We start from the raw sequence: 25,690 nt of genomic DNA, 5'->3' as shown, positions 1-25,690 counted from the left end.
CCTATCAGACGTGAGGACAGTGAACATGCACACACACAAAAAATTGAGCAGGAGGAAAGGGGAGGAAAGAAAGAAGGGGGAGGGGAAGGGGGAAGGGGAAGGGAAAATTGAGAGGAGGGGGAAGAAAAAAGAGGGGAGGGGAAAGGAAAGGGGAAAGGGGAGGCAAACTGGACTGGGGGGAGGGGTGAAACACAGCCGTGTCGGGTTTACCCATGAATATTTAAAAGTATTTGTGTCTTAAATGTTTCCTCTGTTATCCGATCCAATAAAATCCGGTGTTTAATGTATTGAACAGTGATTGACTTTGTGTGCCACACATTTACTTTTCGGATATATTTCATGAAGCAGCATTTAGCTCTGAAACCTCCCCTTTTTAAAATGTTTCTATATATTACATGTTTTTTTCTGGTGCCTTTGGTCTTAATTTGCACCTCTTATATTAAAAATGAGGCCAATATTAATCCCTACTTAGCCCGATAAGTTCTGATTATCTGGCTAAGTGGTGAGTTTTAAAGATTCATCCACGGTCAATACTTAGCCGTATCCAGCTGAGTGCTGTGCTTTAAATATTCAGCTGCCAATGTATTCAAGGGCATTAAACCTGTTTTGTGGCACATAATACTGATTTCTTACTGCCACCAGTAACATATTGGCATTACCCCACTCAACCACACAACCCCCCCAATGCACAAGATAGCCCCGCTCCAGCATTGACCATCTTAGTATGAGATCAACTGGAGCCATTTTGCATGACAGAGGAGCAGGGCAGGATGTGTCATGCTTGCCTTTCTTGTCCCAGCATTTACTACTGAATGCCATCAGATGAGACAGTAGATTCTATCAAGGGAGAATGAGGGCAACTGTGAGGTTCCTTTGGCCTAAGGAGGATTTTGATTAAGACTGGCACAGGGGATCACATCTTTATTTCTGCCTTAAGGAAGGGGCTGTTTTTTGTGAGTGGGGAGATTGGCTGGGGAGGTGGCTGTTTTCTGACTGTGGGAAAGGGGTGAGGAAGAAAAGGCATCACAGCCCACATCGTGCCTTGAATTAGGTCTCAGTGGCTAATGAAAAATTAACTATAGCTCAGGGAGAAGATTTTGCATTACAGGGGTGTTAGCACAAATCAAGCAGCTTAACATGATTTGTATTAATTCAATTTTAATATTAGTCAGCTGTTTTGCATGCATTGCAGCTCATTGATATTTCTATCATGTTAGTCCATGTTGTGTCCGAGTTAACATTAATGTGGAGTAATGCACAAGTCCATTTACTCTAATGGAGCATTAGAATTGTTAGCATGCATTAATGCACTTTAAAATGTGTTTAACTTTCATTGACACTGAACTATCAATAAGGAATTTTAGTACATTGGCCCCCTATGAAAGGAGGCATCTTTTGATACATTAATTGCTTACATTAGCACTGGTAATATGTCATTAGCACCAGTGAAAAGGCTTGCTACATCAACTTCATTCACTGTGGGGAGTCAAAAGTGCTATAAACTGTGAAACATTTTTATAGAATAACAACATATATATACTGCATGCTACATGAATGAGCCCTTAAAAGAAAAAAATAAAGATGATATTTTTACGGAAACAAGCAGGAAGAATGTACTATTAGGAATGTATAGAGGGAAAACTTTGGTTATGGTTTGTTTTTTCATTTTTTTTCCAGGTTTCATTTTGTTTCATGTTTATTTCACTTGCCAAACTGAAATAAACATTAAATTAGCACAAAATCAAAATGGGAACTCTTAGGCCACCCCCACCACCCCTTGAAGTGATCCAGGCCTTCCCTCTCCTCATCGCCTGGCAATTAAGCCAAAGCCTCCCTTCTACCCCTCTGCCCACTCTTATCCTCATTTATCCCTCCCATGAGGGTCTTCAGTGTAGAAATGTGAAGGAGCAATTCCCCAATTGCTCCTGTTCCTCCAGCTCCTACCCCATAATAGTCCTGAAACAAACGCCAATGTTCTATGGCCATAAAATAAAATGGCACTCGTCTTAAGGCCAGCTGGCACCATTTTGTTTTCATGGTTATTCTGGTTCGGCAATGGCAGGATGTAAATGACTGGGGATCACAACTGAAGTCCCCAGCCCCAGATTGTGGGAGGAAGTCAGGGATCTCAGGGGCCCAGGAAGACCCAGAAAGGCATTTGATTTTATATACAAACCAAAAACATACCCAAAGTTTTAGATATTTTCAGGTAAGTAATTTTTCAGTTTGTTGCACTCATAACAAACCAAAAATTGACTCTTTTGGGTTACAAAATGTGCATCATTTAAAAATATTCACATCCCTATGTACTATACTGTCGGGACTGGTGGAATTCTGATGGATATAAACAAGCAATACATGACATCACTCTGAATAAGAGTGAAAGGAAATTGACATCTGAGCTTGCATGAATTCTGGATAATCGGAACCGAAGTTAATTATGAAGCTACTTTTCATCTGCTTTAGCCAGGAAAGCTGTCTGCTTGTCAGGTCATAGCTGGTTATATTTGATGGTTCGAAGTGCTTAAATCATTAATATCTGAAATCCATTTGAATTGCCCCAATTGAAATGAATTGGAAGCATCCATCCAGTTCCCAGTGGACAGAAGCCCACATCACATCAATGAAACCACCATCATAGCTGGAACTAATTGGAATCCTTGTTGATAGTTTTAGAAATGAGGTCAAAGATTGAAAGGGCATCGAAATTGAATTTTTTTTTCCTTACCCTCTAAAGTGGTCCCTCTAGAGCAGAACTGAGGCACAGTGACTGGGTAATGAGGGGTAGCTTGCAATGTCACCACCCATGCTGTACCTTCTCTGGAGATTAAAGTAAGCTTCACATTCGGTGCTGTTAGTTTGGTACCTTGTACAAGCAGAAAATTCATTAGAAAATGTGAAGAAAATAAAGTGAGGGGCAAGAGTATTAATTAAATACCAACAAATTGCAAAACACACTGGGAAAGCTTTCCCACACAGCTTTGGCAATTTAATTGTTTTGTAGAGATGTGTATCGTGTGATCGATCGTCTTGACGATCGATTTTGGCTGGGGGGGGGGGAGGGAATCGGATCATCGCGGTTTTGTTTTTTTAAATATCGTGTAAATCGTGAATCGGGGGAGGGCGGGAAAACCGGCACATTAAAACATCCCTAAAACCCACCCCGACCCTTTAAAATAAATCCCCCACCCTCCCGAACCCCCCCAAAATGTCTTAAATTACCTGGGGTCCAGTGGGGGGGTCCCATTTTGATCTTCCACTCTCGGGCGTGTTGATAGAAAATGGCGCCGACGCTACCTTTGCCCTGTCATATGACAGGGCAAAGGTAGCGCCGGCACCATTTTGGTTCGTGTTCCCCGACGTCACGAGCGTAGAAGATCGCTCCCGGACCCCCGCTGGACCCCCAGGGACTTTTGGCCAGCTTGGGGGGGCCTCCTGACCCCCAGAAGACTTGCCAAAAGTCCAGCGGGGTTCCAGGAATGACCTCCTGCACTCGAATCGTGTTGCCGTACGGCCGGCGCCATTTTGCTTTGCTGTACAGCAAAATGGCACCGGCCGTACGGCAACACGAGTCGAGTGCAAGAGGTCGTTCCCGGACCCCCGCTGGACTTTTGGCAAGTCTTGTGGAGGTCAGGAGGCCCCCCCAAGCTGGCCAAAAGTCCCTGGGGGTCCAGCGGGGGTCTGGGAGCGATCTTCTACGCTCGTGACGTCAGGGAACAGGAACCAAAATGGCGCCGGCGCCACCTTGGCCCTGTCATATGACAGGGCAAAGGTAGCGCCGGCGCCATTGTCTATCAACGCGCTGACGCCCGAGAGTGGAAGATCACAACGGGACCCCGCCACTGGACCCCTGGTAATTGAAGACATTTTGGGGGGGGTTCGGGAGGGTGGGGGATTTATGTTAAAGGGTCGGGTGGGTTTTAGGGATGTTTTAATGTGCCGGTTTTCCCACCCTCCCCCTTCCCCCGATTTACGATTTTTGACGATAAATCGGGGGAATTCCTATTAAATATCGCCTCTAACGATTTTTGAAGATTTAAAATATATCGGACGATATTTTAAATCGTCAAAAAACGATTCACATCCCTATTGTTTTGTTTGATTGGGGGGAGGCTTATTTTCAAACAGCCCACATAGAGCTAAAGCCTGCAATTAGTTTGTACCCACAGACTTTTGTTTGAATTTTCTAATTGGACTTTTGCAGACAAATCTGCTTTGAATTTTACAAGTGGCCCCCATTGACATGCCAACAGATCCCCTCTAGGAGCAGGTGTAACTGAGGGTGGAGATCTATGTGCCTAATTTTGAAAATAGAAAGTATGCATGCAAATCCTTTGCCTGGCTCAATTCTGCTCACCTGGAACATGTCTTGCTAGTGCACTTATAAAAGTGCAGGTAAAACCCGGTTATGCAGGTACAGTGGTCTCTTGACTTATGAACTCAATTGGTTCCAGAGGGCTGGTTGTAACTCAAGGTGGTTGTAAGTCAAGACTATTTTTTTCCATAGGAAATAATGGAAATACCCATAATGCGTTCCAAACCTCCCAAAAGCATCCCTTACCTAACAATTTCTATAATAAAAATTGGTTGTATAATGTCTGTAATTACCAGAAACACCAATAATTTCCTAGTGTACTCACCAAAAAGTTATAAAATTTGCCTAGCCTACCAGAAACAACAATTTCACCTCCTCCACCAGTTCCTTTACGATATCTGCATATTGATTCTCTACCTGGGTAACATCAAGCTAGGTTTGTGCAATGTTCTCTCATCCTAGCTTGATGGACTCTCTACCTGGCTAACATCAAGCTAGGTTGAGAGAACATTGCACAAATCTCATCTTTGGGTGAGTTTCCTCTCTCCAAAGGTCATCAAATCTTCACAAGAGTGCACTGTTCTGTTTGTGTGCCACACTCTGCATGTCAAAGTAGCCCCTAATCCCTACACTAATCCGTACACCTCACCTCGAGTAACTAGGTAGGCCTCATATAGGGGTATAAATACCTACCTAGTATGAGAGCATTATGGCTAGGTTCTCTCTCTCTCTCTCTTTCTCTTTTTCTCTCAACTCAGGACCAGGAAAGTTGGTTGTAACTCAAGGGCCCACTGTACTTTTATGTGAACTGAGATCTGGGCTACTTTTCTACAGCCAGGTTTTAAAATATACAGTTTTGTGTTTTTCTCAGTTGGAAGCTGTAAATTCTGTTGACCTGTGCTATACACTATGATCGTTATTGATATGGAAAAATATGGAAACCACCAACCACCAATCGAGGACTATTATTCAGGGGTGCTGAGTACTGGCACCATTTTTTCTACCTGCTTGAATTGCCATTTGGTCTCCCTCCAAAAAAACATGCCACCTCTGCTCCTCCCCTCCCTGTGCCCTCTGTTCTGTGCTTAGAAGGGACTTGAGGAAGAATTATATCTGTTTGGCAGGGATACGAGGGAGAGAGGAGGAGCAATGCTGGACCCCTAGAGAAAGAGAGGGAATTCAGCCTGCCTGCTGGGAGGAGGGAGGTGAGACAGAGAGGATCCCAGGGATGGGAGAAGGGAGATGGAGAGGGCAAAGTAGCATGATGGGGGTTTGGGTCTTTGTGTGTGTGTGTGTGTGTTGGAGGGGAGGGGGCTTACATTAAAGCTGCTGAGCCCCCATCATTATTGTGAGAGAGGAGCATTATGTTAGGGTCCGAAATGTCCAGACAACAAAGATAGAAAAATAAACCATTTCCTTTTCGCTTAGTGATTTCAGTATGTCGACTTTAGGGATGTGAAGGTGCAACAGAAGGAAATACATTTTGATTTAAATGTCTCCAGTGTTGTAGTACATGTAGATTCTGGCTTCTTGGGGGTTCCAGTTCAGTTTATGTCTGCTCATTTCTATTTCTAACTTATGATCACTTATTCTGTATTTGGTGAGAGTCTGTCCATGTTCTGTCTGTGTTATGAAGATGAGGTATTCTGCTACTGTGTAGTTTCTCTATGTAGCAGTCTGGCTAGTTCTGTTTTCCCAGTAGGAGGTGTATTGCTTTTCTAGTGCAGTTGTAATATTTGCAATGTTGTCATTTCATTAGCTCTTCAAACAGTTGCAGGTGGAGGGGCTCTGAATGGTTGCTCCTTTCCATCTCCCCCCTAAGGAGGGCCATGTACATGAGCACTGGCACCTTCCCCCCACCTTTCAAAAAAAACCCCACTGTCTAATATAGGATTTAAATCCAGATTTTCAGATATGAATACATTATAAAGTTTCAATCTCTCATACCCCGAATAAGGCAACATTCTTAATATTTTAGTGATAGGATGTTAAATCAATTATCCAGTATTTTAGATGGAAATCATTTTCTCTGACTTTGTGTTCTATGAAAATTTACTGTTTACAGTATTAGTTACAAATAACTGCGTAACCTTTAACTTCTTAAAACGACTTCGTTTTAATACCAGGACCTGTCACTTTTTAGAAAATTCTATCTGAATTCGAGAACATTTAAGTTTCTTATTGATTAGATTGTGCAGTAGTAAATCAGCTTGAAATAGCTAAAAACTACTTAAAATTACTACTGTTGCTTAAAAATTTCCAGCCTATGTGTGAGACTTGTATATCACGCTGTAAAGAATACATCTTTATGCTACTGTGTCTTAAATTGAATTGTAGCTAAATCATTTAATAGGTTTTTAATGTAGACAGAGGTCCACTAGAGTGTAGACTGAAAATATTACAACATATTTAATTCAATATTCCATGCTGGATTTTGAACCCAACTTTCATATAATAATAGCCTTGAGCATTACACCTACTGTATCCTGCTTTGTGTATTCTGAATCATAACTCTAGAATAGAAAAATAGCACTGCAATTATCAGTCCATTTTTTCCCTCTTTTTTTTTCCCTTAATTTTGTTTGCATTATCCACTCCTGCTGCATTTTCAATAACTGAAGGGAATCATTCTCTTCTCTTCTGTTGCCGTCAAAGAAAGCGCTAGCATCAGTGAAAGTATACTGACATGACAATGCTTTATTTGCTCTTAGCTCCTGGATCATGCTGCATATCTACTGTATATTTACAGGAAACTGCAGTATCATGACCATGAATAACATAGAAGTGAACTATTTTTATTTTAATGGGCTAATCCAAAGGATTTTAATCAAGAAGTAATTGAAAATACTGAATGCACAGCAGAAAATATCCATCTGAGTGTAATTTAACATAGATTTTATTTGTCCACCTCATTTTTCATTTTGCTTAGGCAATTTAAATAAAAACTCTAGTCTTTAGTATTTTGTTTTGATTTTTTTAATCACAAAAGGGTCATTTCACCCCCACTTGAGGCTTGGAAACATTTCAATCAAAGCTTTCTTCATCACTCTAGATGAATACAGATGAATATTCAGAATTTAAAAATGTTGCTGAGAGACCCTGTGCATTTCAGCGATCTCAAATAACCCCTGATTATGTCGGGGTTTAGGCCTACCCCCACTCTGTCATTCAGTATCAGCTTAATTACAATATGCATGAGGCTCATTATTCCGTTTAGGAATAAAAAGTCACTCCTGATGTCATTAACATATGGAATTGGGCACAGAAAGCAAATGAAGCATGCTCCCAGTGTGACATAAGCACAATCTTAAGGGCAAGAAGTAAAAAACACATTCCATACTTAAACTGTCTCACTGCATCATTTAAATATCCTGTGAAGCACTTACGCAGCCTGGTTCCATAAGCAAAACACACATAGCAAATCTCTTTTTTGGCATTAATCATATTCCAGCAATGCTTTAGGAAGGTGCAAAGCAGATGAACAAATATCATGGGGGGGGGGGGGGGGGGTGTCAGTATATGTGAAAACCACAAAAGTTCTGACCTCATTTATGCAATCTGTTTTCTTTTTAATTGAATCACAGCTGTGCTGTCCATTAAGGTACAACATTGACCACAACATGGCAAAGCATTCTTTGGTTTTCCTTCACATAGAGTAACTGGGACCTCCATGACACCCTTGCAGCCACCTCTCTTTTCCAACAAAAGCATAAATCAATGATAACAAACACCTGACTTGGAGGTAATGGCCACAGCCATTTATTAGATACCGGAGTAAGGAAATCTAATTGGGTGCCGAGTCAAATTCATCTTTTCTAAGTTCCCAGATGTTTTCTTTGAAATCGTGTTTCCACTCCCTTCAAGCCTTGATCAGTGGTACTGTTCCAGAATAATGTGTAACCTGAAGAATATTTTTGCTGTTCTGTATATTGGAAGCAAACATCAAATCAGTCAAATATAGTTTTTATTCAAGAAGCACCAAAAGCAGGAAAAGGTTCAAAAAAGGTACAGACCCCGACACGGGCCATGTTTCACTGGTGAGGTTGCGTCAGGAGGGACGAAAGAGGTATAACATCTGTATGAGAAAAAGAGCTGTGTCAGAAGAAAAGAACAGCAACCACTACAAAGTTTATAGGGGTATAAGGGCAATTACTAAAAATACTAGATAATACATACCATTTTTATGGAGCAACTAAATATCTTTCACAACATGACCCTTTCTTTCACTACTCCTATTGCATTTTACATCTGTATATAAAAGAGTGTATCACTAAGTAAAAACAGTAGGGATGTGCATTTGTTTTTGATGAATTAGGACATTCGTACGATATTTCCAAATTAGTCATGGATCGGTAAAACTGACAAACAATTGCATTTTCCACAAATTTTTGGGAAAAATCTTTTTTCGGTTTAGCACGCACTAACAGGAGTTAGCAGGAGCTAATATAAACCCATTAGCACTCGCTAATGGGAAGTAGCGCGCACTAATGGGAATTAGTGCACGCTAACTCCCATTAGTGCGCACTAAACCGAAAACGATTCGCCACGAAAAGAAAATACCGAACCACGGGAGATATGAAATTTCTTGCAGTTTTACGAAAACGAATCCCAATAAGATTACCGGTACGATACATATCTCTAGTAACAACTATAGATTTCATAGAAAAACAAAATAGTTTTAAGGATTCAGAAAACCAGAACATAAATGAGAGGATATTTGCCATTTTTATAGGACATATGGTTTTCATTCATTTATAACACTTGCCATTTTACAGACCAAAGCTACGGGGATAACATTAAATGTTGAAAAACTTACCAAAAAGGGCTCTGACCAATCAGGTAAAAGCTCACGTGACTGGGACTGAACAATCAGAAGCTAGGAGGATTACCCAATCATAGCTTAGGAAGGGAAAAATATAAGCAATCACTAAGGCCTGGATTCTCTAAGATCACAGACCTTAGAAAATCTGGTGGTAATGGGGGGCGGGGGGGGGTGAAGTGGGGGACGGTCCTGCGATAGCTGGCAGTGATCGCACCTCCGCGGTGCGATCGCTGCTGACTTTTGCGCTGAATAACACCACCATAAAAAGTGTAGTTATTCAGCGCAAAACTGGCGGCGATAAGGAATCTTACCTTTCGCTGCCAGCGATGTGTCCGCAGCGTCGGCCCCCAGTGCCGCCCCAACTCCTTCTCTTCCGGGGCCGACTCTGCCCCGACTCCACTCCTTTTCACATGTGATAGCATTAGAGAATGACCCCCTAAGTGTGAAAACAATCCCATACAGTAACACACTAAAGTTAGGAGGAAGGATAGCCATTCAATTTCACGATCAGTCCAAAGCGAATCAAAGACTGTAATTAAAAAATACATCTCTGCTCTTTACAAATCAGAATGACTGAGAAATCACCTCCTCTGCTGGGAGGGGGGGGGGGGGGGGTAGAGAATTGGTTGATAACAAAAAACACAAATTAGGTATATTATGCAATGTGTCTTGCCAGTGAGTTCCCAGGGGAGCTTCTTTCCTAACTGTTAATAGACAGGCTCGGTGTTTGAAAACTCTTGTTTTCAGGGTTCAAGTAGTTTTTACAACATACAGAGAAGAGCAGGGACACATTACAATGTAGATGACTCCCTTTGATATGCAGTTAGTTTTATGTTTGCGGGGATATGATTTGCTAGTGTGCTGGTGTGTGAAGACAGATATAAAGAATGGGTGCATGCAGATCATTGACCACAAGGGGCATGTCCATGCAGGGAAGTGTCAGAAGAGCGCCAAGGTGGGTGCAACTCTGATGAAATCAATAAATCCTGCAGATTTCTACCTCTGCAGAATGCAAAGCTTGAGGTACCCTGAAAAATGGGATATGGGGTCAGAACCAGCCAGTGTCATTTAGTAATACTGCAGACCTGATGAATATGACCTGAGTATGGAAGGACACAAGTTAAACAGTCAGACTATTCTATAGGCAGTGGAAGGAACAAAAGGTCTCAATTTGTATAAAGTGTTCTCTTATAGCTCCATTTTATTACTTGAGGAGGATAACCTCTGCCCACAAACTGAGAGGACATGAATTGGGCTTTTTAAATATATTTGGTGCAAGAAGAACAAATCCTGCGGACCCTAAAAAACTGGCAAACTTGTATGTTGTCCCTTAATAGGCAGGGATGATGGCTTGTGTATTGGAGTAAGGAATTGCGATCTGTGGGTTTATGGAATAAAGTTGGCTCAAAAACTCCTTCCTTTATTTAAATTAGAATATCCAGGAATGAAATCTATGAGTGGTATATGTTAAAGTCAAATTGAAAGTGTGGATTACGGTTTTGAGCCAGTCCAGAAACATAATGAACAGGATATTTGTAGCAGTCCAAATCAACAGCACATTGTCGATGTAACGAAGCCATAGAGGAATGGAATGCCAGAAAGGAGACTTATATAACCAATTAGATAGCAATTTGGTTGCATATAGGCATGCAGTGGAGGGGGCCATTGTGTCCCCCATTGCTGTGCCTTTTATCTGCTGGTAATATTTATTGGAAAAAATGTTTGTGAGTGCCAGCCGGGTAAGAGACCAGAAATGAAGTGGGAATTTGTGAACTATCTGAGCATTCATCTAGGGTAGACCCTACTACAGCAATATTTATTTATTTTTATTTATTTATGTATGTATCCAAAGTGGATTACATTCAGGTATAATAAGTACACTAGCGTTCTCTTCAGTGAGTTTTGAATAAAGGGATGTGATATGCATGGTTACCAGCCAAAAAGGGTCTGAGGGAAATGAAATGAAAACTTTTCTAAAATTGTATTAAGGTGACTGAAGTTCTGCACATAGGTGGGACTTAGAGGACAAAGGGACAGAAAAAGGTATCCACAAACTGAGTGGCTCAAGGAGGGAGCCTATAGCAGCAACAAATGGATGTGCAGGGAGATTCACAAGGGACATTGATTTTTGGAAGAGTGTAGAAATTGGGAGAGATGATATTTTCAAGGAGAAAGTCAGCTTCTCTGGAATTGCTGAAGTGCTGGTCAACACCTCACTGTACAAGGGCAAATATTACCTTATACAGGCAAGAGGTAGGATCCGTGTCCAGAAGCTTATAGTACATACTATCTAAAAACTGGTAGTTAATCTCAGCAACATAATCCAGATGATTTTGTACCACAATGCTACCAACCTGATCAGCAGGCTTTATTCCAATCATGTTGTCTGTGGATAAAGCCCTTATGGTCACTCTTTCATGTGCTTGAAAAAAAAACCTATATGGAACTGACATAGTATGAGAAGTCATGCAAGACAAGGTGTTCAAATACTGAAACCAAATAATCTGATGGACCTGGTGGGCTTCATTGGGACTGATGTGACAGGACCGAGGAGTCAGGGGTGGATGCATGCACTGAAAAGAATAATTTTATTTTCATCAATCTGAAGAATCTCTGTAAATGTACATGTACATTAAATGGATCATAATTGATAGAGGGGACAAAAGAGGGGCCATGTTGCAGCACCTGAACCTCTCTATTAATCAGAGCCCAAGAAGATAGGTTAAACACTAGACAGTTCAAGTCAATGGTTACTTCCAGAGATTCATTGGAATCCATCACAAATGAGATCATTTGGTCCTGAATGTGCGAGGAGTGCTTTTCTGTGGAATGGTCCTTCGAGACTGTTGGTTTTGAGAAGGTACATCATTCTGGTTAAATTCTAAAAAAGAAGTTATAAGGAAAGCCCGACAAGTCATCTGAGAATGATTGATCGAATGTAACATTTTTCCATAAGGAGCGGGAAGCTGATTTTATCCATTGGGTATATAAACCCTTTAGAATAATCCACGGTGTCCCTCTGGTCCCAGAGGTGCCATATCACTTAAGCCATCACACAGTAGGCCTAGTGGTCTCCCTCATGTTGTTTGCAGTCGGACTGGCCAATGTCATCAAGGCCCAATTAGTAGGTCTAATGACCATCAAAACTGCAGTGCGGGTCATCTTGCCAAGGAAATGTCCCTAGCCATGAACCTCCTCATCTATTGGCACCTCCCCTAACTACTATGTTCCACCCCTTTTCCTCCCCACCACTACTAGACTCAGACACCATGGCATATCAGAGGTAACTGAGAACCATTACACATCTATATTATCTTTCTTAACATAACATTTTTCCTAACTCAGTGCAGGACTGTGGGCTAGGTGAGAAACCAGCAATGAAGAGAGGGTACTGTGGGTGCCAGTGGATTTTAAATTTCCTACCAGCTCTGCCCATCCCAGCTGCATCATCATGCTGGCTCCAGACCAATCATGATGGCCGGCATCATGGCTTGCTGATGTCCACGAGCTAGAGCCAGATCCAGTTCCCAGGCTGGAGTGTCATTTTCCAGCCCTGAAGTTTATAACATAGCATGTAGATGAAAACAAGCTACTTAGACTCATGTATGCTCATTTTAAGTGCATAACTCCTTTGAAAATTAATTGATAAATGTACATGATAAATCATTTCTGTGCGTACACTTACTTGTACTGCCATCGTAGTAATTTTTAAAAAGCCCATTTATATGCACAATGCTTTTTTAGTGTGTGAGCTGTATCCCAGAGGCTCCGTAAAATAATCTATTTCTTGGGCTAACTTCTTGTGCCACTTCCCCAGTGTCCCAAGGAGTAGGTCCTTTCTGTGGGGGGAAGGCTAGTCCTTGTAGACCCAGGTGGTATACTGAAATCCCTTTCAATTGTGTGCGTCTAACTTCTTTAGGTGATGCTTTGCTGCAAGGATTAGCCAGGACACCATCTTTGGTGTTCAAAATAAATTTACTGTAATTATTCAGAATAAATAAATGTCCACTTTACACCTGGGTTTACACTGGTTACTATGTCTCTCTGAGAAAATATTCTTTGTCTCAGGCTCATGCAATATGATTTATCACTCCTAGAATGAGTGAATTATACCAGTAGAACCTGGAAATCCTATTAGTGAGGATGGTCCCCCAATTCCTGGAAAAATCCTACCTGAGGTCCAAAAGACCAGTCTTCTTCACCCCTGTCTGTGTCCTGTGTTCTGTGTCCTATGGGTAGCGATCCAGTTGTTGGTGTCCAAAGATTTTGCCTCTTTCCCCTGCTCTCTGAACTCCTTCTGAAGGACCTTCCTTGGGAAAAGGTCAGACGATGATGATAGGAACCAGACTATTACATCCCAGCCCCAGTGTGAGGAGAGGTGGTTCTAAACCTCCTCACAACAGAAAGGGAAAATCAGTTCAACATCAAACAATCACCTCTGGGGTGACACTGTCAGTGCAGCTCCTTCTCTTGCTTAGACGGGGGCAAACAGTTCTTCAGTTACCTGGCCTCCGGATCTGGGGCATGTCCTTCACCAGGGCTGAACCAGAGTTCACCACCAATCAAGAATCCCAAAAATGGATCAATTCTAACAAGTCACTTTTTCAAAATGGGCTGTAGATCCTCACAGGCAGGGAGGGCACTGGAAAGTATATCCTCTTTACAAAATGCCAAGTTAGGGTGGTAGGCCCTAACTCAAACAAGGAAACCAAAAAGAGATCCGCACTCCTCAAAAGCGAAACCAAATTGACCACATTCTCTAACCCCCCACTTTGGGACAGAGATCAAACCATCACAGACAGCTTCAGAGGGAGGTGCAGAAAAGCATGGTCTATCCTTCTAGCTTTACTACCAGGACAGGCATAGTGGAGACCAGGTTGTTTCTACATTTGTTTAAAATCATGTTTTATGTGTGTAAGTTCTGTTAAAAATTACTCCAAAGCACAAATTAGCATAATGGCATTAACAAACTTTACACCAAAAAAGCCCTCAAACACAATCTGTGTATTCCAGTAACCAAAGTTGTAAACAATAAATCACATTGTATGGTTAAGACTGGTATCTCATTCATATAATCATGTTCCAGTCGTCAAATTTTCAAAAGAAAATATCCACAATTTTTGTAGGACCCTTACTCATAGAGTCAATATAATGTACCAGACTCTTCTTGTGGTATTGGGTCCCTTTGCTTTGTTTATATCATTTTTATCAATTTTTGTTTATATCATTTTTATCAATTTTTATATATAAAGTCCCAAAACTTAAAACAAGATGGAAACTCCAAAGTTTTTTCAAAACGTAAATGAGCTTAACAGTTTTTTTTAGCCAGTTGAACTGGTAAACGCAGTCACAGAACAAGTAATAATGATGTCACACATTCAATTATAATCACAAAATTGTAATACTCATCCAAACTCAATCCCGACACGATCACTTTTCGGCCACCAAAAAAGGGGTCCTGGTTCAGGGGAGTAACTCCTTCATGATTATTCATCAGTGACATCCAATAAAGAATCCATCGATACTCAATTCATGTTAACAGATAGCTATTCCTTAGTCCCAAGTTATTTTCACGGTCTACATTTAGACTCGCACTGCTTAAAGAAACACGGCAACCAACTGGACCCTTTAAACTCCAAAAACCAGAAGTTACGACAGTGACCTGGGTTTCCAATCAGGTCGTTTTAGTTTTCAACCAGGTCATACATTGGCATTGCTTCCTCACCACATTAGTCTTCAATCAAGTCAAACATCAGAAATCCCAGAAGTGACGGCACGTCCCTCAAAGAGTCCAACCCGATCATCCTGGGTTTATAAACAAATCGTTCTACGGATGTTATTTTATTTACACAGAAACTATGTTTAAAATCCAACATGTATAGGTATCTTATATGAAGCTGTGCTCAAACTCTTAACAATCAATCATAACTACATTAGCCCAACAATCCAACAATCCAAAAAAACCAGAAAGCCAGAGATGTTGGCCCACCTCTTCAGTTCCCAAACAGGTCGTCTCTAATATCCAAACCAATCAGCACACAGGTATTGATGTTAACTAGAACCCCACAGTATATTTTTCAGATCAGAGAGTACCAGTTGATCTTTTCATTCAGACCAAAAGGATCCATAGAGTTCAACATATAAATCCAATGATGTTCCCGTCTGCTAAGGCGATATTGTGTATCTCCACCCCTATGACTCAATTGTACCTTTTCCACAACCAACCAACGTAGGTCAGTGAATATATGTTGATGTTGGATGCAATGCTGCACTAACAGGGCAGTAACCTTCAATGTCTTTATGCAACTCCTATGCTCTATCAATCTTGTTCTGATCTGTCTCTTTGTTCTACCAACATAGATCAATCTACAGGGACATTGAATAACGTAAATCACGCCTTCAGAGTCACATGTGGTCAGGGTCTGTAAATGCACTACAATGTCCAAATGAGGAGCCTGCCAACAGTCTCCAGTTAAAGATAAAGCACACATATTGCAGTGTCCACAAGTACGATGTCCACCACTCACAGGTTGTCCCAATGTGGAAATGAAGGTAGACCTGACCACCAGATCTCGTAAATTTTGCCCCCTAAAAAATGCAAATCTTGGTCCTGTTTGAAAAATATCATGAAGCGCCAAAATGTGCCAATGGGTATGCACTGCATTTATTACTGCATTAATTTGGGTAGAATATTTTAGAGTGCATGTAAGCTGTTGTGAAAATGGACATTGTTGATATTGAAGCAAAAGGGATCTATCCCCTCTGGACAAATCTCATAAACAATCCCGATGCTTGTATCCAAAACTCTTCCGTAGTAGAACATATCCTACATAGTCGTAAAAATTGGGATATTGGTAACCCATTCTTCCATCTGGTGGGATGAAAACTTATTCATCGCAGAAAGTTATTGCGATCTGTATCCTTCCGATACAAAGTGGTACTAATGGAACTCCCTTCACGTACCACTAGAATATCCAAAAAAGATATAGATCTTTGATCATACTGGGCAACCCTGGACGTGGAATGGAAGAACACCTTGAGTTTTTCGGATTCACAAATAGCGGCTATAGCAAAACAGACATCTTTGTTCGATTCAGGAGAGTTGAATGAGACTGGGAACACGTGGGCAGATTTGACAACGGCTACAAAGAAGCTGACTCGTGCTGAGTTGCATCAAGCAACTGTAGTAGAATACATCAAGCAACAGATGATACCAAGGGGTCTAAGGATGCAAAAGGGCCCCTTAATGTTTCAGGACAATCAAGAGTTTGTGGCTCGATGGATTGCCATTCTAAACAAGTGTTCCCTAGACCTGATGGTCTTGATTGTTAAACGTATAGCCATTTCAGTGAATGAGTGTTGTAAGGAAGTTGAAGACATAAAGACATATTTATCTACTACCAACAATACGGATATTGTGGAAGCATCTATAAAACAATTGGAACAAACTATTTCTCAATTTAGGAATCAGTTGAAACAGTTCAAGGTACAGAAGTTTCGGAGTACCGAAAATGACTATAAAAATGATAATATATACTTTTGGAAAAATGAGTCTACTAAACGTCCTCATGTCACTTTTCAAGACAGTTCTGATGAGTCAAGTGGCAGCAGTGGGGATGATGATAAAAGGAAACAGACACAGCCTTTTTTAGGTCCTTCAAGAGGAGCGTACTGTTCTCGCCCGTACAGGGGCAAGATAGGGTCCAAACAACCGGATTGGGAAGGTCCTACAACAAGAGCCCAGGGAATAAGGGCTCAACAACAGCGGAACCTGCAGCAATTTTGACGGATGATCTGATGGTGGAGTCTACCTCAGTGGTGAATTTGTCTCGGGTGGACTTGTTGGCAGCCACCATCACTGCATTGGATAAAGGTCTCTCATATGTTCCCTGTTGTAGATACGATCCATTTCAAACACGGATCGATTTGTATACGGTTACAATTAAAATTATTTTTTTCTGATAGGGATGTGGATGATAGCTCTATTATCACCCCACGATCAACTTGGGTCCCCCCAGGACCGGTGGATTCAGCTATTGCTACATTTATACAGCTGGTATTGAAGGACCTTTCCAGTCTAGAGGACCAAAAGGTTTTGGATAAAAGATGTTTTTCTCCAGATTGGTCCCAGAGTCAATATTGAGCGATTAAGCAGTTATCCAACAACCAGGAGGTAATAGTAAAACCTGCCGATAAAGGCGGAGCTATTGTGGTTCAGGATGTCACCGACTATTTAATGGAGATCCACAGACAGTTACAGGATCCTGTATATTTCAACTTTTGGCAGAAGATCCGACTCAGGACTTACAAGATCAAATTGAGGCATTGGTTGAGGAAGGGGTACAGAAGGGGTTTATGACATCGAGGGAGGCCAGGGCTCTTAAAGTGCAATACCCTGTACATCCGGTCCTATATACCCTGCCTAAAATACATAAAAACAAGTCTAAGCCACTGGCCGTCCAATTGTAGCTGGTAGAGGTTCAGTGTTGGAGCCCCTGTCTACTTATTTGGATTTTTTTCTGAAGCCTTTTGTTATGGATTCTCCGTCATTTCTACAGGATACATCGCACATGTTGCGATTACTACAGGAAATATCGGATCTTCCGGATGATTGCTGGTTGGTAACTTTGGACATTTCATCTTTTTATACGAATATTCCCCAACATGAGGCGTTTACATTGATGAAACAGATTTTACAATCGCGTCCTCGTCCACAAAGTTCCAACTTATTTTCTTCTTGAATTTCTGAAGCTGGTATTGTTTAAAAACTTCTTTAAGTTCGATGATAGATTCTATCTTCAGACGTGGGGCTACAGTAGCCCCCGATATTGCTAATCTATACGTTGCAGATTTTGAGGACCAACATTTATTTCCCTCTAGTTGGTTCTCTAATATGTTACTATATAGATGATACATAGATGATGTATTTTTCATTTGGCTATCATCATTAGAAAGGCTTCAACAATTTCTGCAATGGCTCAATAGCCAAAATTCACATTTACAGTTTACGGCCCAGTATGATCAAAGATCTGTACCATTTTTGGATATTCTAGTGGTACGTGAAGCGAGTTCCATTAGTACCACTTTGTATCGGAAGGAGACAGATCGCAATAACTATCTGCGATATTCAAGTTTTCATCCCACCAGATTGAAGAATGGGTTACCAATATCCCAATTTTTACGACTACGTAGGATATGTTGTACTACGGAAGAGTTTTGGATACAAGCATTGGGATTGTTTATGAGATTTGTCCAGAGGGGGATATCCAAGATCTATATTGAAGAGAGCTTTTAAGAGGGCTCTCTTTGCAAATAGATCCCTTTGCTTTAAGCAGTGCGAGTTTAAATGTAGACCGCGAAAATAACTTGGGACTAAGGAATAGCTGTCAGTTACATGAATTGAGTATCGATGGATTCTTTATTGGATGTCACTGATGAATAATCGTGAAGGAGTTACTCCCCTGAGGCAGGACCCCTTTTTTGTGGTCCGAAACGCGATCGTGTCGGGATTGAGTTTGGATGAGTATTACAATTTTGTGATTACAATTGAATGTGTGACATCATTATTACTTGTACTGTGACTGCGTTTACCAGTTCAACTGGATAAAAGAACTGTTAAGCTCATTTACGTTTTGAAAAAACTTTGGAGTTTCCATCTTGTTTTAAGTTTTGGGACTTTATATATAAAAATTGATTAAAATGATATAAACAAAAATTGATAAAAATGATATAAACAAAGCAAACGTACCCGATACCCCAAGAAGAGTCTGGTACATTATATTGACTCTGAGTAAGGGTCCTACAAAAATTTTGGATATCTTCTTTTCAAAATTTGATGGCTGGAACATGATTGTATGAATGAAATACCAGTCTTAACCATACATTGTGATTTATTATTAACAAACTTTAGCCAGAAAAGTCCAGGGGTAGATATCACAAAAACTGATACTGGAGGTCAAAAATCCAAAGATGCAGAGTTTGAGAAAAGGGTAGACAAAAACATTATTTTGGATATCAAGAGTCCTTTAATTTAAAAACTAGTGCTTCAAACTTATTTCAGATATAATCAACATTATCAAAAGTATAGAAATAAAGTCACAAAATACTGAAATCCAAATGTATTGAAGGTATCAATTAATAAATAGATTTCAAAATGACTAGGTCCCTGACACAGCCATGTATTGCCTGACTGCTTCATTGGGAGGGACAAAGCTGAAAAGTAAATAAAAATAATATTAAAACTAATACAAAAGAAGCACCTAAGATAATATGACATGAACAAAATACATAAAACAAGTGAAAAAATAGCAAAAATATACCTAGAGGGACCTCCAGAGGAATATAAATATACCTACAAAACTTTCAGAGTGAGGACGTCTTCATAGTGCAGTCTGAAAAACCATAGCTGCAGCAACAAAAATCAACTGTTTATCAAATAAAGACATATGTGACAAACATTTAGCTGTGAAATGTCACTTTTGTTTTGAGCTGAAATACAATGCAACCATGGGGTAGATTTTAAAACCTGCGCAGGCGTATATGTGTGTGCGCTATCCGGCGGCCCTGCCCCTTTAGTAAAGCCTGGGACTTGCACGCATCCTGGGGCTTTACACGTGTCGCCGGGCCTTTTGAAAATAGGCCTGGTGCGCGTAACCCTTTCAAAATCCGGCCCATACTTTTAAAAAATATTTTCTTGATAAAGTTCTTATCTTTCTGAGTATATGAACTTATGTATGCTGAAAATGTCCTCAGCATCAATATCTAAACACACACACATATCTTCTATTTCACATATGCAAGCACACCTAGAAAAACAACAGCAGCTCTGTCACTAATATATTGAAATGTGAGCTTTCAAATACAAAAATCCTGAATTACATACACACACACACACACACACACATATAAATAATCTAGGATATTCAGAATATCATCACCAAATACATATATAACCCTTTTTTTTAATGGTCTATATCCTAAGGGTCTATAAAAGGCTTTATATCTCAGGGCTGTCTCCAATGTTCACTTTCCCCAGTCTTCTTTACCCAAGAGGCAGGCTTTTTTCTATTGGGGGGAAGGATGACTTTCAAGACCCAGGAAGTATAGGGGAATCCCCTCCTTTAAGTGTGTTACTATGAACTCTTGCTGTGATGGTGCTGCAGAAAACAGGCAGGACACAGTGTGGGTGTTCAAATAAAAGTTTAATTAGATACACTGTTTATTTATTTATTTATTTATTTTTTCATTTATTTAAAGAGTCTTCTATACCGATATTAGTAGAGACATCACATTGGTTTACAGCAAAACTATAGAATGGAAATTACAAAAAACAGGGAAATGGGGGGGATACAAAGAACCAAGTAAAGCGAGGAGAGAGCAAGATGTTCCAAGTTACATTTGTTTTCAACTGGTTTCTTACGCTGACCTCCTTTGTTCTCTCTCTCTCTGAGTATGTGTCCTTTGTTCAGGCTCCTGCAATGAGGCTTACCCCTCCTGGATTGAGTAGATAAGCTGTCCCAGTTGAGCCGGGAAATCCTAGATGTGAGGGGGATCCCCATAATCCTGGAAAATATCCTAACTGAGGTTCATGAGAGACGGGTTCTTCACCTCAGCCTATGTTCTGTATCCCAAAGAGTAGAGATCCAGCAATGGGTCTCTAAAGATCTCATCTCTGTTTACTGGCCCTCCAGACTCCTCCTGGGGAAATGTTGAATCCCAACAGGGTGACTAGAACCCGCCTGCAGAGTGAGGGAGGCTGGTAAAACTTCCTCACAACAAAAAGGCAAAAACCCTTTTTTATAGTCCATAATTCCTCTGAGGGGATGACTCTCCACCGACTCTTCTCTGTCAGTAAAAAGGGATGCAGCAGGTTGTGCTGCCCCTGGTTACCAGACCAGGGGATGTCCTTACCTCAGCGAGCCAAGTTCTCACAAGTCAAAATATTTAAAAACAATCTCAAACTTCCAATAAAATTCTCCTTAAAAAAATTGGAGAGAGATCACAACAGTTTGGGATGCACCGCAAAGAATCTTGCTCCCAGAACGTGAGCTAAATCAAGCAGGCGCTTACTTCAAACAGAGGTAACCAAATCAGTGCCTCACTCTCCAAAATCCCACTATTTTCACTCATAGCCCTGCTTCTGGACTGGGACTCACAACCTCAGCCAGACTTTAAAGGAAGTGTTATAGGGATGGTATTTCCCTCCAAGCAGTCTAACTAAAGGGCAGGGATGTAGGGTCACCTAGTGGAGACCAGGGGTCTCTGCACATAATTTAGTATCATTAATGTGTAGGGATGTGAATCGTTTTTTGACGATTTAAAATATCGTCCGATATATTTTAAATCGTCAAAAATCGTTAGGGCCATGATACAATACCAATTCCCCCGATTTATCGTCAAAAAATCGTAAATCGGGGGAAGGGGGAGTGCAGGAAAACCGGCACACTAAAACCCACCCTCGACCCTTTAAATTAAATCCCCCACCCTCCCGAACCCCCCCCAAATGCCTTAAATTACCTGGGGGTCCAGCGGCGGTCCGGAACAGCAGCGGTCCGGAACGGCCTCCTGCAATTGAATAGTGTTGTCTTCAGCCGGCGCCATTTTTCAAAATGGCGGCGCAAAATGGCGGCGGCCATAGACCAACACGATTCGACTGCAGGAGGTCGTTCCGGACCCCCGCTGGACTTTTGGCAAGTCTTGTGGGGGTCAGGAGGCCCTCCCAAGCAGGCCAAAAGTCCCTGGGGGTCCAGCGGGGGTCCGGAAAACGATCTCCTGCCGCGAATCGTTTTCCGTACGGAAAATGGCGCTGGCAGGAGATCGACTGCAGGAGGTCGTTCAGCGGCGGGAACGATTTTCACGATTCTTTAAACACCCAAACGGCAACAATACGATTCCCTCCCCCTCCCAGCCGAAATCGATCGTTAAGACGATCGAGGACACGATTCACATCTCTATTAATGTGTGAGATGACTATAAGTCAGATTTTGGAAATCTGTGCTCGTTGTAAGGGAATGCCTTTGGAAATTTAGTGTATTTCATGACGTGCAGCTTTCTGATATTGTTGGACAGGGCTTCCAGTAAAATGGCTAGCTGATATGTTATTTATCTACCAATAGAAGAACCACCTGAATATATGCAAAATATGACTACAGAAGAAAAGCATCAAGAAAGAGGATGATATAAATAATAGAAGATCCACACTTTTATTGAGCTGCACCACTATGGTGATGATGTTCATAATAAATAAGCATTGTTTTGCAAAAGTTGAACACATTAAAATGAATTCCAAAGGACAAATTTAAGAATGTCTACTGAACTATAAACCATCTACAAAAAGGGATGATGGTTTTCTACAAGTTAACTAAACTACTCCTGATTTTGCCGCTGCTATTGTAATGATAGTGTTTAAAAGTATTTTGATCTGCAGGATATTTTCTAAACTGTTGTGAAGGAATAATTTTTAAATACAAAAAACACACTGCTACTAATCCCATAATTTGATAGGCGTTACATTATTTGCATAATTAGATGAAATGGCAGTGTTTCATCTGGCATAGAATATTTAGCAAAATTATGGGTCTGTATTGAGTATAAATTTGGTATCACAGCACTTGACTGCAAAGAGTAATAATAAAAATATTAATAATACTTACACTTCTTAAGTGCTCTTTACTTGAAGGAGCTATAGAATTTCTGTTTCCTACTGCAGCTGTGAAACACCATTTCTGGCTTTTACTTCCCTCCCAACACATCTACGATGACTGAAGGGGTCTATGCATGAAATGTATGTGATAGAGGTTTTCATATGCATGTTGCTATAATTCTAGGGGTGAATTGTCAAAGAAACAGGGTTTGTGCACATAAAATTGGCATATATGCGCACGCAAATAGCCTTTATGCAGGCAAAGCAAATTTACAGAAGGCCACAAAATATAAATGTAATTCTGCTGCTGCGTGGAAAAGTACACATAGAGAAAGAGGGCCTTTCAAGGGTGTTATGCAGATGTTCCAGGGCAGATTCAGAACATATGAACACACTCACATATTTTATAAGCATACATACATCATCAAACATGCATGCATCCTTTTACACCAGCTGAGCATGTCATGGAAATGAAATCCAACTTCTCTTTTCTCTGCAGCTTTTATGGTGCAGAGGGAGGGGGGTGTCCAGGACAATTCATGGAGAGTGTGGGTGACCTGGTAGATGTGGCAGTTATTTTGTGTGTAAAATGTATGTGTAATCTATCCCAGAACCACCCCAACAATGTTAAACTCTTTTTTTCAGCTGACACTGAAGGCTATAGGGTTTACAAGGATATTATTTTGTTTCAAAAGGGTTTCTTAGAGGCTGCTTTCTGCAGTGTATTGGTGCTGTTCTAATAAAAGCCAGTGTCAACACCAATTGAATTGCTTCCAATTTGTTGAATTTATTTGGCAATATGGCAAGATGTTATTACGCTGACAGAATTCATTGATGTTAACTCCCATACACTAAAAAGGATGTTAATTCGCTGTTTGATTCAGAAGGTATACAATTCTACTGTCTCAGCCATGATTTCAAATTCATATCAAATCTCTACAGCATTCCAGGTTTAACAAAACTGTCTATATGTCAAGACACAGTAATCTTAATTCCCTTTTCATTGCTCTTCTTAGAACTCACATAAATGTTCTCTTCAGCGGAGATCTTTCCAAGTCACATAATGTCCATGGTCCTCTCTGAGAGCAGTTGGAAGCTCTGTCATGGAACTAATACAGCAGCCATTTCATTGATATTTTCAGCTCCTGCTTCCCTACGCTCCAGCTCTTAGTCACTCACATTCTTTTCAGAAGCATGCCCAGTTCCCTCAGACAAGAACAAATATGTCTTCCACCTGGAGATGACTCTATTATACCAAAGGGTTTTTGCATTTATAAAATAGGTGTACAAACTGTGCATATCCATGCATAAAAATATGTGTGTAGGGATCTTGTTAGTCCCCTACTAATACGTGGACAAGAATATACCATTTAGTTATGGGGAAAGACAGATTGATGTTTACAGTGCCCCCATTTGGCAGCTAGCAATGGTAGTTCCAGTATTTTTCCACAGAGATCACTATTTTACCTTTGTGGATCTTTTTTGCCTTTAAGGAAGCAGCGTGTATTAAGCTGTGCTCTTATTTTTCTAAGTCTTGACTTTATGCTCCATAGAGATTTTTGCTTAGGATGAGAATTTCTTTCCACATCTCATTCCGCCTTTCCGAATCCTTTTGGACTCAACTAAGCTGTTTTGAGTTGTCTCTACTAACAAGTGGAAGAGGGCCCCCTTCTTGTAAGTGGAACCAGGCAACACCACAATCCAGTGAGAAGATAACTTTCAGACAGGAAGGAGAGAAAGGAGAGAAGAAGGTGAGATTGACTACATCAGTGGTCTAGGAATATCTACTGAAGATGAGAAACAGAAGAAAAAGGTGTCATCCTTGATACTATAAGAGGAGATAGATAAAAGACTAAACACTTTAAAAGTATATGTTGATACTTCAACTAGCATGGGAGGGAAGAAATCATGTATCTGAAGGAACTAAGACATTTAGGAGAAACATCCGACGTTAATAAAGACTTTATGAAGATGCAAACTTTCTAAAAGTATTTTGCATCATCATAAAAGTGAAGTACACCCTGTAAAGACTTTAAAACTTATCGTATCAGTAAAGAGAGATGTTGGAAACCACCAAACACTTCTATTATTGAGTAGTGACTTGGTTATCCTCAATGTTGAGATTATCAGTGCTGTATGCAAGAGACTTAATTATGGGAATAGTAAAGAGTAATGTGAGAGCTTTGAAAGGAAACTTCCCCCCTGTGCAGGAAATCTTGGAAAATAAATCTAATGTTATGGCTACACCGTCCACCTAAATAGAAATGAGAGATATGACCTCTGGGACTATCATCCAGATTCAAGTATCATAGAGGTTACATGTGTACATACTGAAACATACAAATGCATTTTTGAAATAATACAAGGTAGGGCTGGAAAGGGGGAAAATTGTTTCATTTTCCATTTCGTTTTGGGGGGGCTCTTCCTGATGAATTTCATTTTGTGTAATGTTTATTTCGTTTCTTTACTTTAAAAAAACAAAATAAACATTGAAACCCCCCCCCAAAAAAGAAAAAAAAATGAAACAGGGCATCCTAGGACCTCCCGTGCCCCCCACCCATTCCTCCCACTTGGAAAAATGCTGGGGCCAGGATTAACCCCAGCCCCCATTTACACAGTCTGAGGGATATCTGCAGATGAGGCCTAGGCCCTGACTTGTGTAGGTTGCCAAAGCCTTGACTTCGGCCTTAGGCAAGACCCAGGTTTTGAAGCCTGGACCTGATACGTGGCATTTAAGCCTGATCTGGCACTCTGGCCCAGAGGCTAGGTCCCAACACCAGACCTAATGCCATGGCCATGCCTGGAAGCTGGGTCCTGATGTCTGGGTCCAAGCCAAAGCCTTGGCATTGGGATCAGGCCAAGATGTAGCGTTGGATTTGTTAATAAGGGGGATTCATCAGGAAATTTCCCA

At 40.8% G+C, this 25,690-nt stretch overlaps 1 protein-coding gene and 1 long non-coding RNA gene across 4 annotated transcripts in view; one reads left to right on the top strand and one right to left on the bottom strand.

Annotated features, from left to right (window-relative positions):
• NRXN1 (neurexin 1) overlaps positions 1 to 25,690 on the top strand; it is a 2,509,029-nt gene that overhangs the window by 79,657 nt on the left and 2,403,682 nt on the right. The gene's annotated exons all lie outside the window — the stretch shown is intronic.
• Positions 7,291 to 13,970, bottom strand: LOC115086929. The gene is made up of 3 exons (XR_003855371.1): positions 9,449 to 13,970; positions 8,329 to 8,390; positions 7,291 to 8,237 (listed from the first exon to the last, which is right to left on the bottom strand). It is a non-coding gene; the product is annotated as an uncharacterized LOC115086929 (long non-coding RNA).

This window comes from Rhinatrema bivittatum, chromosome 3, assembly GCF_901001135.1.
Source record: "Rhinatrema bivittatum chromosome 3, aRhiBiv1.1, whole genome shotgun sequence".
In the NCBI taxonomy this organism is placed as follows: domain Eukaryota; kingdom Metazoa; phylum Chordata; class Amphibia; order Gymnophiona; family Rhinatrematidae; genus Rhinatrema; species Rhinatrema bivittatum.
The sequence above is the reverse complement of the archived record's forward strand: the minus strand, read 5'-3'. Positions and strand labels throughout refer to the sequence as shown.